Source organism: Myotis davidii, unplaced genomic scaffold (genome assembly GCF_000327345.1).
Source record: "Myotis davidii unplaced genomic scaffold, ASM32734v1 scaffold59, whole genome shotgun sequence".
NCBI lineage: Eukaryota > Metazoa > Chordata > Mammalia > Chiroptera > Vespertilionidae > Myotis > Myotis davidii.
In genome coordinates this window covers 7,567,769-7,581,412 of record NW_006293001.1, presented here as the reverse complement: position 1 = coordinate 7,581,412, position 13,644 = coordinate 7,567,769, and positions in this window count along the sequence as shown.

Sequence of the window (13,644 nt, the reverse complement as noted above, 5' to 3'; positions counted from 1 at the left end):
CTAATAAATTAATTTTGATTATTTTCATAGCATCATCAAAACAAAAACATGCCGTTAACTTTACATTTTGCAACTTCTCTGTTACCTTGCAAATTAATTGCATTTATACTGCTAGCCAACTTCTTTTTAAGAGCTTTTATTCTAAACCCTTATAGTGGATGCCTTAAAATGTACCTTTTCCTAACAGTGTGCCTTACACACTGATTTGAAATATTTGACTTTGTAACTTACCTTTGTTCCCATCCAGATTTTTTTCAAGGCAGTGGGATCCTTAATGCCATCTTCTTGTATGCAGAAAGCCTAGCAGAGCCTCACATCGCGTTCTTCTCACATTTCTTTTGGGAGTACAGGCGTTTCACAAATTTGATCTTGCGCCCGCACGCTTCATATCTATGCTTTCTCTTCCCAATGCAGATTTCATGGATCTTCCAGGAGCTGACTCATAATCCAAACTTCACAGAGAAAGAAGCCCCCTCAGTTCCTCGTTTTAAATATGTTTTTGGAGGAGGTGCCAACACCAGTCCCGAGTTCCCTTGTATCCTGTAATTTTTGTCTCACTTCTCAAGTATGACACTTGCCACTTTCTGTTCTCAAGGTCTGATAGCACTGGCAGTTTTCAGCTTCCTTACCCTGTCCGTATTATTTTTCCAGTTTAGAAGATTTTTTTTTATTTGGTTAAGATATCCTTTGCCTCGCATTCTTTCCATTTGACTCCTTGAGTTCTAACTGTCAGTCTTATTGAGGGTGCAGTGTAATTCCCTTCTCCTGAATTTGAATTTTTTTTTATTGCTTAAAGTAATACAAAGGGTATTACATATGTGTCCATTTTTTTCCCCCCGCCCTTGACAGTCCCCTAGCCTGAATTTGAATTTTTATAGTCGGCCTTATTATTTTCAGTTTCTTTGATATTTTCCTCAATGTTCTTGCCTTTTCTACCCCTCCTCGGGATTTCAAATGGAAATACATCATTATCCCTGAATAACTTGTGATATGTTTATGTCATTTTGAATTCCTAGTATTTTTGTTGTATTGATGAACCACTGTATAGCTAACTAACCCCATGTTGATGAACATCTATTACTGGTAGTCTTTATATTGAACATATTTTGGTTAATATTTCTTTAATTGCCCCAAACACAAAAAACATAAAGAGCTTTATTCTCATCTATATAGACTATGGAATTTAGTGAATTTTTATTTCCCTTCATCTTTTTAAAAATATATTCTAATGTTTATTATAATATCTGAACTCTTTCATTCAGGTTATTTTATTTCATTATTAATTTAGTATTGTGTGTCTTCTTTTAATTTCTATTTTTAAAATATGTATTTAGTTATAACTATATTATAACAATTATTTTATTTACTCCTTTATTTAAACAATTTCAAAGGGTGACTGTTCCTAAGAAAGACAACTTAAATATGAATAGACTTTTGGTAATACAAATTTTTCACTTTGACAAATCTACTAAGTGGAAAGAGTACATATGTTCACCAACATGGGTTAGTTAGCTATATAGTGGTTTATCAATACAACAAAAATACTATGATACTATTTTTTAAAAGAAAGAAACAATCTCTCTCTACATAGTATCAAAATATCTCCAAGTGATAACTGATGAAATAAAAAATCATGGTACCTTGCACATCCATGTTCATAGCAGCACTATCACAATAGCTAAGCAGTGAAAGCAACTCAAGTATATATCCATGGATGAATGGAAAAATAAAATGTGAGATACACACACACAATGGAATTACTCAGCTTTAAACGGAAGGAAAATCTGACATAGGCTACAACATGAATCTTGAGGACATTATGCTAAATGAAATAAGTTAGCCCCCAAAAGACTCATACTGTATGATTCTACATATATGAGGCATCTAAAGTAGTCAGATTAGTAGTAACAGAAAATAAAAAGGTAGTTGCCATGGGGTGTTGTTGTTTAATGGGTGTAGAGTTTCAGTTTTGCAAGATGAAAAAATTCTGGAGATTGGTTAGTCAATAATGTGAATATATGTAACACTACTGAACTGCATACTTAGATATGGTTAAGATCATAAATGTGTGTCAAGCAATTTTTATCACAATAAAAAAATCATGGTATAGCATATGAAAACTTCAAAGTAAAAAAAAAGAGTTAAAATATATATGTATTTGTAATTACTTGAATAGGCACAAACAGTATAGCATACACAAGAGTATATGAATATCACTTATAAGTTGTAAGTGGGCAGAAGTGCGGAACATGTAGATGTGTGAATCAGCATTGGGAGGGGGATTGTTCACTGGAATATTGTTCTTATATTTTATTTTCAACCACGAGAATATAGTACTAATTCTTTAAAAACAAAATGAATAAACCCAAACAGTGAGGAGATAGGTTTGGTGTTTATGTCCCCTGCCCCCCGCCCCCCCCCAAAAAAATCAATCTCCCATTTTTCAGTAACAGGTTGTGTGCCCGATAGGAAGGGAGTGCTTCTTGAAGGCCCCATTCTCAGAGTCCCAAAACCTCTTTAGTGGCTGTGATAGACACAATAATGGCCCCCAAAGATGTCCTTATCCAAATAGCTGGGACCTGTGAACATGTTACTTTACATGGCAGATGTGATTAAGGTTACTAATCAGCTGACTTTAAATAGGGAGGTTATTCTGGATTATCTGGTCAGCTCCAGTATCATCACAGGGCTCTGTAAAGGGGAAAAGAGAGGCCGGAGGGAAGTCAGATACAGTGATGTTGGAAAGTGATGTCAGGAAGACGGTACCTGCTGCTGTTGGCTTTGAAAGCGGAGGAGGGAGGCCATAATCCAAGGAATGGGGGGCCTCTGGAAGCTGGGAAAGGCCAGGAAACATTCTCCTCCAGAACCTCCAGGAGGAACGCAGACCTGCCAACACCTTGACTTTAGCCCAAGGATGCCGGGATAGGCCCTCTGACCTGCAAAACAGTAAGATGGCAAGTTTGTATTGTTCTAACCCACTGGATTGTGGTCATTTGTTGCAACACTAATAAAATACAGTGACCATGGAGTGGGCTGAGGAGATGACTGGGAACAAAATAATCAAACTCCAACTAGTCTTTCTAAAAACATAATTGTTTATTCACTTTCTGAATTAAATTTGGATAAAGTTGAAAAATAAACAAACCCCCAAGAGTAGTGGCATATATAGCATCCTCTCTTCTTTAATACAGAAAAAACAAAACAAGCTGAAATCAGAGTGAATCTCTTCCTTTGAAAGTAACACATTTTTCTATTTTCCTAATTGTGTAAGTTCCCTTCTCCTTTCATCCTTGAAATAAAATAAAAAAATCTGTCAATACCCAATCAGAAAATAAATACAAAGGAACATGAATCACCCTTGCAATATGTGTAATACTATCAACAATAAAAAGTATATTAAAAATAAAAATAAAAATAAACAATCAAACAAATTAGTACATGTCTAGGTAGGGATTTTTCCCTCCTACAAATGTAGTTATTTTGGAGTTCTTCCTTGGTGTCAGGCAGAGTGCTTTAATTCTGAAAACAGTAACATCAAGTAGAAATGATTGGTGCCCCATTTTACAGATGATAAACCCAAAGCTTTGAAAAGAGGAGTCTGCTGACTCAGGGCCCACATTCTTAATCACTGAGATTCTCTGCTCTCACGCTTGGCTAGTGTCTGCCCAGCTGCTTTTCAGGTGCACTGCCCTGCATGTGCTGGGATGTAGCCTCTGGCCTCACACCATATAGAATTTCTTGTCTGTAGATTTAATTACATTACTTTTCCCCTCACATTCTGTCATTCAAACTATTAATCCCCATTTTCCTAATATCATCTCTGCTACTTTCAATGTAGATTTTAATACACTATTGCACCTTCAGTGTCCCCGTGTTTTTCTTAATTTGACCTTTATAAAAACGCGATGATATCAAATAATTCTTTGAGCTTATTTTCTCTTTCATCTCTTGATTTAGAAATACAGGAAGACACAAAGTAAGTGCTGTCTAATTTGTTCTTCTGTTTTCTATTACAGACCCCCTCTGCCCCTTTCAGATCCATGGCACCCTTCACTTCCCTTGGGCTTTGCATTCTACAGAAGGTCGCTCTATCCGCTCGGTACATTAGGTGCTCATGGCTCCCTTACCTTCCACGTGGGCACTGGTGATGTCTCCCTCACAGATCTTCACTCCGGGGACTCTCCAGTGCTGATTCTGATAACATGATCTGACGCAGCTCTCCTGAGCTGAGGAAAGACCGCCTCCTGCTTCCTGCTCTTCTGGTTCACTGGGAAGAAATCTGTCCTCTCATATTAGATGTTTTCTGAGCATTTTCTCTGAAATTTCAAGCAGAAGCATGAAAACCACAGTCCCCAGAGAGTGTGAATCCCTGAAGCTTCCTGTTTATATTCTGTCCTGGGGGCTATTCCATGTGTGACTGTGTCACCCACCACCTGCCTGCCTTTAGCATTGCTCCATTGCACAATAGGGCATCTCTCAGTATGTGGAAAAAGAGGGACTGATGGGATGAAGTTTCTAGAAATGTCCGCGTGTGTGTGTGCTAGAGTCCCTCTCTCCCTCCCTCTCTTCACCTGTACCCCTCTCTCCTACAGGGACCTGGCGTTCTGTCTCACAGGGTGAAGTGTTTACTTGCTACTGTTATTTCTACCATGGACCTCACCTGGGCTTTGTTTAGTGAATATTCCTTTCAGAGTGTCAAATTATTAATGTTTATTTCTTATTTTCAATGCTGCCACAACTTTGTGACTCATTGTAACCTTACTTGTTATTGCAATAGGAAAGGTGAGAAGGTGAGCCTTTACCACCACCACTACCCAGAGGTTAGCACCACAAAGCTATCTGTGCTGCAAAATGCTTCTTGTCCTCGTCTTCAGCTGGGGTCATCCTCTGCGTAGCGTGCTCCCATCCCTAGCTGCTTGCTCTATTCGCCTTTACTTCCCCTTCTTCACTTTTCCAAGCCCACCCAGGCCATGTGCTCTTCCAGCACCAAGGCCTTCTGTGTTCAGTTGGGCAAGTGTGTTCTGTTACCACTTGTCATCTTCAATGGTAGGACCCTGACCACTTTGCTTCTGTGTAGCCCCCTTTCATCCTAAAGGCTGCACACGATGTTCTTTCCAGGAGACCCTGCTGGGCCCTTCTCCATCCTCACATGCTTTTCCTCACCGTGAGTTACACTCAGATAGTTTATTGAGCCTCATCTGTAATATGTCTTTGATTCCCTTACACTCACTGAGAACCCTCTGTGTCCCTAAATGAAAAGCACCTGGCAGGGAGGCAACCTTCTCTTCCTTTGCCACAGTTGTATTTCACGCTTGTTTCAATGAAACCCACTCCTAAACTGCCTGCAATTCTTACTGAAAACATCCGTATGTCATAAACTCTGCTTAACAAGTCATAGCATCGTTGATTCCTAGAGTTGAAAGAGGCCTTAGAAGGAGATTAGTTATATGTGATATGAGGATAGCATGATATAAAATAAAGTCATGATGTAAAACTGTATATAAAATATGGCCGTGTGTGTGTGTGTGTGTGTGTGTGTGTGTGTGTGTGTGTGTGTCCTGGAAAGTGGAAAGGTATACATCACAATGTTAACAGGGGTGTGTGTGTGTCTGGGTATGATTACTTAAGTTTTTAATCTTCTTTCATATACTTACCCACATTTCCCAACTTTTCTCTTTAATAAGCAATATCAGATTATAGAAAACATTGGAGAATTGCCTTTAAAATTCCGAATGAAAATTTTTTCAGCCTAGAATTTTATGCCAATCTAATTAATTATCAATAGCAGGCTAGAATAAAGACATGTTAAATGTGAAAGTGTTAAAAACACGTAGCTTCAATTCTGAGGACGCTCAGTGAAAATGGTTTATGACAAAACAAGGGAATAAACCAGTGAAGCAGAACATAGGATGCAGGAAACAAAATACCTAAACCAAAGAAAGGATTTGAAGAAATTCCTCGGACAACAGACTTGCAAGTAGTCAGGGGAAATAATCACCTTACAAGGAGTAGAGGCTGAGAGGGAGCTCGCCCCACGCCCCTGTAGGAGAAATAATTATGAAATTAGCTTCGATGCATCCCTAAATGTCAGTTTCAATGGGGAGGGTTATTCACACACTCATTATTCAGCATCTATTTATGAAGCACCTATTATGTGCCATTGCTAAGTGCTGCAAACATAACAGTGAACCAAAAAATATATTGTTTTTATGTAACGTAAGAAGATAATGGCCACATCTCTTTTCATTTCCCCACAGCCCTGCCCCCCTTTCATAAATGAAGGCCTCCCTCTGTTACAAATAAGGACTTCCATTGCAGAGGATTTATATAACCTGCCCAAGGTTGCCAATTAGTAAGTGTCAAGGCTGGGATTCAAACAAGGGCTTGCGCCTGTGCTTTCTTTGCTCTGTTCAAAGTAAAGTTTTTTTCTTTGGGGGGTGGCGGGGGGGAGTCTTTGCTAAGAAATCTGCTTTCTTAGAATTGCATACTTAGGAACAATGGCGAGGAAAAAAAATTTGAAAGCTCTCCTGGCTGGCCATTTTGCAGATGAAGTGTCTGGAGAAGTCTGAACCTTATCGTCTGTGACAAACACCTCTGTGTGGATGGACGCTGGGCAGCTGCAGCTGCAGAGCCGCCCGAATTCCTGCCCCCCTCCCCAAATGCCTGCTCAGTGTAACCGCAAATTGAAAATAAACTTCTAAACCATTGTCAGGGATATAGTTCAAGACACTGTGTGCTGAAGGGTCTTTTAAAGTTGCTTTTCATTACAGCCTGGTCTTTTCCAATGGGCAGGATTCATTTTCTTCGCTTTAAGTGTGCTCAGCGAGAGGAAAAAGGATCTTGAAAGGAAGACATAGGTCTTCTTTCCCGGTGCCCTGTGTGAACTGCATCCTATTCTTCACCGCTGGGACCATTGTCTTCCTTCCTCTCCCCACCCACAATCTCCTTCTCCACAGTCTGTCACTCACAGGCAAGCTGCTCCAAGGTACCCAAACTCTGTCTGCAGCCAAGTGTTTGCTGGACGTGGGCAGGTGTCTGCGCAGTCCTCAGCTTCTATGAAATCAGGTTTGACATAAGCCCCCTAAGCCAACTTCAGGCTTGGTTAGCACAATGGCTTAAGGTTTTGACCCTTGAAACCAGACTGCCTGGCTTCTAATCCCACCTCCATCTCTAGCTAGCTTTGTGACCTTGGTCACACTACATAGTTTTTCTGGGCCTTCGCTTTCTGTAAATAGGAAGGACACTAGCCCTTTCTTTGTAGGACTTGGATGGGCACTAAGTGAGGTAATGTGTGTAAAGTACTCTAACCATGTCTGGCAAAGGGGATGAGTGATTTTGGATTTCACAGAATTATTTCACAGTAGCCTCACCGGTACTCATTCACCATGCCTTCCGACCCTCAAAATAATTTGCCCCGGGATTTTAAGCAAAAGATTCCCAATGGACAGTATAATCTATTTATATGGAAAAGCAATGTTTCTATTCCAAGTCTGTTCTCCCTGATCCTTAGGAAAAAGTAGTTAGCTCAGATGCCATGAGCCTGGTAGGTTCCTTCTCCCTGAGAGCATGGAGTCCTTAAGTTCCCACATTTCTTCCTTTTCTCAAGCTGCTCTTCCCCCAGCACCTCACAAAGGCTGCTAACCTGGGGAACCTGTGTCACAATTCTGGAGAGGATTTAATTAGTAACTTTCTCAAAGTGATATGTTATTACCAGGTTTTTAATGGTTAAACCTGATTTCAAAAAGGAAAACACTGCCTTTCAAAACCAGAAAGTGTGACTAGTGTTCTATATTAGCCACCTGGGCTATTGTGTCCTCGAGCAAAGGTGATTTACCTGTTTGCCAAACCTCCGCATGCTTCCTGGGCAAACTTGAGTCCCTGGGAGGGAGGTCACTAGCAGAAATTAGGGAGACCAGCCTGCATCCAGCCTGCTACTAACCTTCAAAGACTCTGCAAACTAGAGCCAACAAAACCGGCGAAGGAAAAGAAGCCCACCCTTTCCTTAAAGATTGGGGCTTCCTCAGGATTTGTCCTGGCCTCACCTCTATCTCCCTTCATTTCTCTTTCCTCCACTCCCCTTTCCTGGCTTTACATTCTCTTAAGAATCATATTCACATCCAAAGCTTCAAAAACTATCTGTACCTTTGTAGATGCCTGGGAGAAAGTTGGTCTCCACCCTCTCCATATTCTCCAAGGCAGAGGAGTACTCAACTGACAATGGCCTCTTGCAAAAGGAGGCAGAATCACTGCTATTTGGGTTCTTGGTTGGGTTTCCCCCTGCACCGAGCAATTCTCCAACACCAGCAGCTGTCCCACAGTTTAACTCAACGCTGGCACGATCTACCTGCAGATCGCCTCAGATCCCCAGGTTAAGGGTTCAGTCCCACAAGACTGCCCCCCCCCCACCATCAGATGCCAACCCCAAGTCCAGGTTGTCGCCTATGCTTTGACTACTTGGCTATAAATCAGAGGTTCTCTTGACCTCCTCCCTCTTTGGATTTGGTTAATTTTCTAGAGAAGCTCACAGAACTCAGGGAAACACGCACTTATGTTTCTCAGCTTATTAAAGGACATGATAAAGGATACAGGTGAAGAGCCAGGTGAAGAGATGCATAGGGCAAGGTCTGGGAGGGTCCTGAGCATGGAAGCTTCTGTCCCCAAGGAGATCGGGTGCATTGCCCTCCCTGTGTGGATGTGTTCATCCCCCTGAAAGATCTCCATACCCCTTACCTTTGGAATTTTATGGAGGCATTTCCAGCCCCTTTCTCTACCTGGAGAAGTGGGGCTGGGGCTGAAAATTCCAAGCTTCTGGTTGTGGCTTGGTCTTTCTAGTGACCTCCCCATCACATCCAGGATCCATCCAAGAGCCCACCCAGGGTCACCTCATTAGAACAAAAGATGCTCCTACTGCTCGAATTAATTCAGAGTTTTAGGAGGTCTGTGCCAGAAACTGGGCAGAGACCTATACGTATGTTTTCTGTTATCTCACAACTGCATATTGAAATATCACTTCATGGGTGTGCCTCTTTCATCTGTCTCTTCTTTCTTCTCCTGGTTGGAATATTAAAGACTAGTTTTTGATCGTCCATGAGAGGAGGCTCTGTCTCTTCTCTTGGTGCAGCTGACCTGGTTGGCTACTCGGGGCTCTGCTGCGTCCAAGTAGACCTGGTTGCCATCTGCTGTTGGCTTTTCCTGGACTGCCTTCTTCCTCTTCACGATGGTAGGTGTGAAAGGGCCAGGGCACACTTTGCAAGAGGCACAGATCCACTTGTACTTCTTTCTCAACTTCTCTCTCCCTTTCCTTTTTCTTTTCCTCTCACATTGCAGCTGAGCTGTGGCAGCTGCTGTGGTTGGGATCTTGTCTGGTTAAGTAACAAGATTTGGGGAACAAATGTCCTATATACAATTTTTTTCTCCTCTTTCTTTCTTTCTTTCTTCTTTTTCATTCATTCATTTAATATTTTAATTTAAATATACTTTTTACTCCTGACTCAAGTCCATTGATGTATATGTCCATCCTTACACTGATACCACACTATTGTGATTTACTTTGTATTAAGTTTTGAAATTGGGTGGTGTAAGTCCTTCAGGCCTTCCTTCCTTCCTTTTTTCCTTCCTCCCTTTTATTTTCTTTTCCAAAATCATCTTGGCCATTCTGGGTTCTTTGCAGTTTCATAAAAATCTTAGGATCAGGTTGTCATTTGAAAACAACAACAAAATTCCCAAATCTCCTAGGTATGCCTGTACTTCTTTGTTTCCAATATTATGAATGGAATTGAGAGCAGTATGATTTAGTAACAATAAATAAAGCATTTGGAGTCAGGACAAAAGATCTGGGGTGTGAATACTCTCTTTCCAATTATCAATTTTTTACTCTGGATTCTTCAACTGCAAATTGTACCAACAATACTGGAATCCTTACTTGGGATGCAGCACCTAGTTTCTAATTTCACACCAAGAAGCTTCCTTTCTCCCACCCTAGTCATTGTTCCTCTTCAGGAGGCCAGAATACTAATTGAAATGGTAATTTTCTGACAATGATTAGGCCACATATATACCTATAAGGGGTCACTGTTGGTCAAGAGATGGCATATGCGTTTGTTTCTCTCTGCTATTTCCCTTCTGTTCCTGTCATTTCCATGCTCTGGTACCAGGAGCCCTGAAGTCTGGCCACACATGCTCCCCTCGGTGCTACAGAGTATTCTCATCCTTAGGCTCGGCAAGAGTTCGATGGTTGGTGGAAAAATGAAGCCATCTTTGACCTGGACCTAAGTTGTTAATTCCAACGTGGCTTTAAGATAGAATCCTGTAGTGCTGGACTACTGGGCACAATTTCAACAAAATAATAGTGTGCTATTTTGCTTCTCACTGTTTTTGTTTCTTGGGTCTATTGCTTCCTTTAGGCCCTCAACCTTTTCCCATAAGGTCTTAGAGAAATTTATATACAAGACATAAAAAGGACTGCACTAGAAACTCAACTTCACCTTAATGTTTAATACCTTCCAACAATTTCTGAAGATTGAAAGAGTGGTGCATGCAAAAGCCTTTGGTATGGTCCCTGATAGGCACTTAACACATGCTAGCAGCTCTGTCTAGAATGTAGCCTAGAACACTAGATTCTTGTTACTAAGGGCAGTCCATGTGTAAGCAGCATCAGTAATGTTTGAGAGCTTATAAGAAAATCAGAACCTTGGGTCGTACTGGACTACCAATCTGCACTTTCACAAGACGTCCAGGTAATTCCAAGGCCCACTACAATCTGAGAAGCATTGCTGTAGAGTATGTGTGTCCCTCATGCTGTCTTTCCTGCTCTCACAGCCATATGTTTATAGCTTGGATTGCCTCTAAGACTGAGGAGCATATTGTTACAAATGACATGCTTTCCAAGTTAACTCAGATATGTTTGTCAATAAAGTTTGAAGAGAAGCTTGTAGCTGTGGATTTATCTTTTCCTAAAGGAAATGTGAACTGGCATATGTTGAAGAAACCAATAGAAAGGACCCACAGGCAGGTAACAGAGGAGAGCTCCTCTGCGTGTGGCATGAGACAGGTGTGGAGACAAATTCCCAAGTGCAGAGAGCACTTGCCTTTTTAACGAGCTAGCAGGTGATGGATGACTCTCCAGAGGATCCTTTGCTTCCAAGAGGGAAAAAAGTATAATTGAACTTATAGACTGTTCTTTCTACTCAACAGCAATGTGTGTGTGAGCTCCCACGGACAGAGGTTATTAAGGTTCTAGTGAGCAGGCTAGACGCTCAGTCAACTGGGGTTATAGGTTTTTGACTTGTACCTTCTTATTAATATTCATTAGATTTGGATATTACTAAATCAATGGTGTTTTATTTTTAAACTCCTAAATTTTTACTTGTAGTTTTATGTTAACTATTTTCTTAAGATTTTTTTTTCTTTTTCCATTTTCTCCCCTTTCCTTGTACTAAGTTGTCATAATAGGTTATCCAAAGAACCTTTTTCTAAAAATTAAATGTTATATATATTACTATTGAATAAAATACAAATATCATGTAAAGTAGAAGTCTGAAAAGAGATCAGTGGATACCAGAGACTGCAAGTGGTGGTGGTGGGAGGGGGCCGAGGGGAGGCTGAGTACAAAGGGGCATGAGAGAATCTGGGGGTGGGGTGGGGCGATAGAACTGTTCCATATCTTGATTATGGTGGTTGTTATCCAAATTTATGCGTTTGTCAAAACTCACAGAACTGTACGCTTAAAAAGGGTGAATTTTAAAGTTTGTAAGTTATAACTCAGTAAGAAAGATAAGGGGTGGGAAGTTCCAATCTGCAAACAAATGAAAATGATTACACTGAGTTCCATAGGAATGGAATGGTGGTGGAGTGGGGTATGTTCTTACCTTTTAGAGGCCACATGCTTTTAGTCTTTAGAGCCAGTGGGACTGAGTTCACCCTGTAAGGTACAAAATTCTTTGTTGCCTCAGTTTCCTGGTCTGTCAATTGAGTTAACAGCAGCATCTACTTAATGGAGCTACTGTTAGCATTAAACAATGATGACAAAACAGAGGAAAGGGCACTGAAAATTTAAGGCTTTGTAATGGGAGACAGTTTGTGATTTTTCCCCCTCACCTCACTCTTGGTGAGGTCATCCTTGTCTCTGCTGAAAAATAGTCCTCATCATGAATCCCCCACACGTAGCTCTGCCCAACTTGCCATGTCAGGCAGCCACTGCTGAGTAAACACCCTGGAATGAACCTTAGAGAGAGAATAAATCACCTCTCATGCCATGCTCCCTCCAGGTGAGGACTGAGGTCATTGCAAGAGGCATAACAAATAGTCGACATAATGTACTAAACTAATAGATTCTATAAGGAAAACTAAATGGAAAATTTTTCTTGAGTACCAGGCACCTCTGGCTGAAGAGATAGTACAGCCAGTGTTATTATAGATGTAGTTGAATCAATAATACTTTTTCATTCATTTTTCAAAAATGCCTATTTTAACCAGCAGAGAGGTAAGGAGATATTAGATATTGTCAAGGGCAATTTTTCATTCTCACATGGATTATATTCTGGGACACTGTTCTTCAAAATAGCTCCATTTCTGTTTTTTTTTAATTTTTTTCTCTCAGAAATGTACTCAATTTTCTCCCAGCAGCGTGAATTCATCTAGAAAGCTATGACAATCAATTAAGTAAATGGGAAAATAGAATGCTTGTAATTATGATAATCAAGCTATATGAAACCCACTGTCTTAGGTCTAATACCCACACATCTTTAAGCAATATATTAATTAAGCTTTGGCTAGTGGTTAAAATTAGAAACAACCTTTTATAATTTTTAAAAATCACTCAGAGAGAAAAAGAAAATATTTGAGAAATAATATGCAGCTGTTGGTTTTCAAAACAATTCATCATCATGACTATGTTGTCATTTCCCTGGATCATGGAGACAATTCCAGTATGCTTTATTGATGTGACAATTGGAGGAATTTTGTAGATAGCAAAATTTTTAGAAGTTTCCCTATTCCTGTAAGTAAGAGGTTGGCAAACTTTTCCTGTAACGGACCAGATAATAAATATTTTAAACTTTGAACAAGAGTGAAAGTTGAAGCAACATGAGTGTACTTAGATAACAAATTTCTACAGTTTCTACACTGATGGAATTAAAAACATAATAAAATGATAAATGAGTACTTTTTTTGGCAATACACATCTACTAATGAGAAGGGTGAACTTCTTTCTACTGAGATAGTATTTTGCTTAGTTGGGGTTCAATGTTAGTGTCCCCTATCATCAAGTCATTGCAAATGTTCGTCCTGAAACCATGCTTAGCTCCTAGGCAACAGGCTAGATGTGGTTCAGAGTGCAGTTTGCTAATCCCTGGTCTTGATCAGTGTTTTCCTCTTCAATGTGCATTAGAATCACCTACAGGGCTTGTTAAAACAGACTGCGTAGCCACCCCCCATGTTTCTGATGGGGTATTTCTAATAAATTCCCACTTGACCCTGATGCTCCTAGCTTGAGACAATACTTGCAGAACACTTCTCTTGATGTCGGGCCTTTTAAAAAGCCACGTTGAACACAAATCTATCTATTTTACATTGTCACCATTTACATATTTCAGCTTACCTGTTAGATTCTACCTTTTTGAACTCCAAGGTACAGGGGTAGTAAAT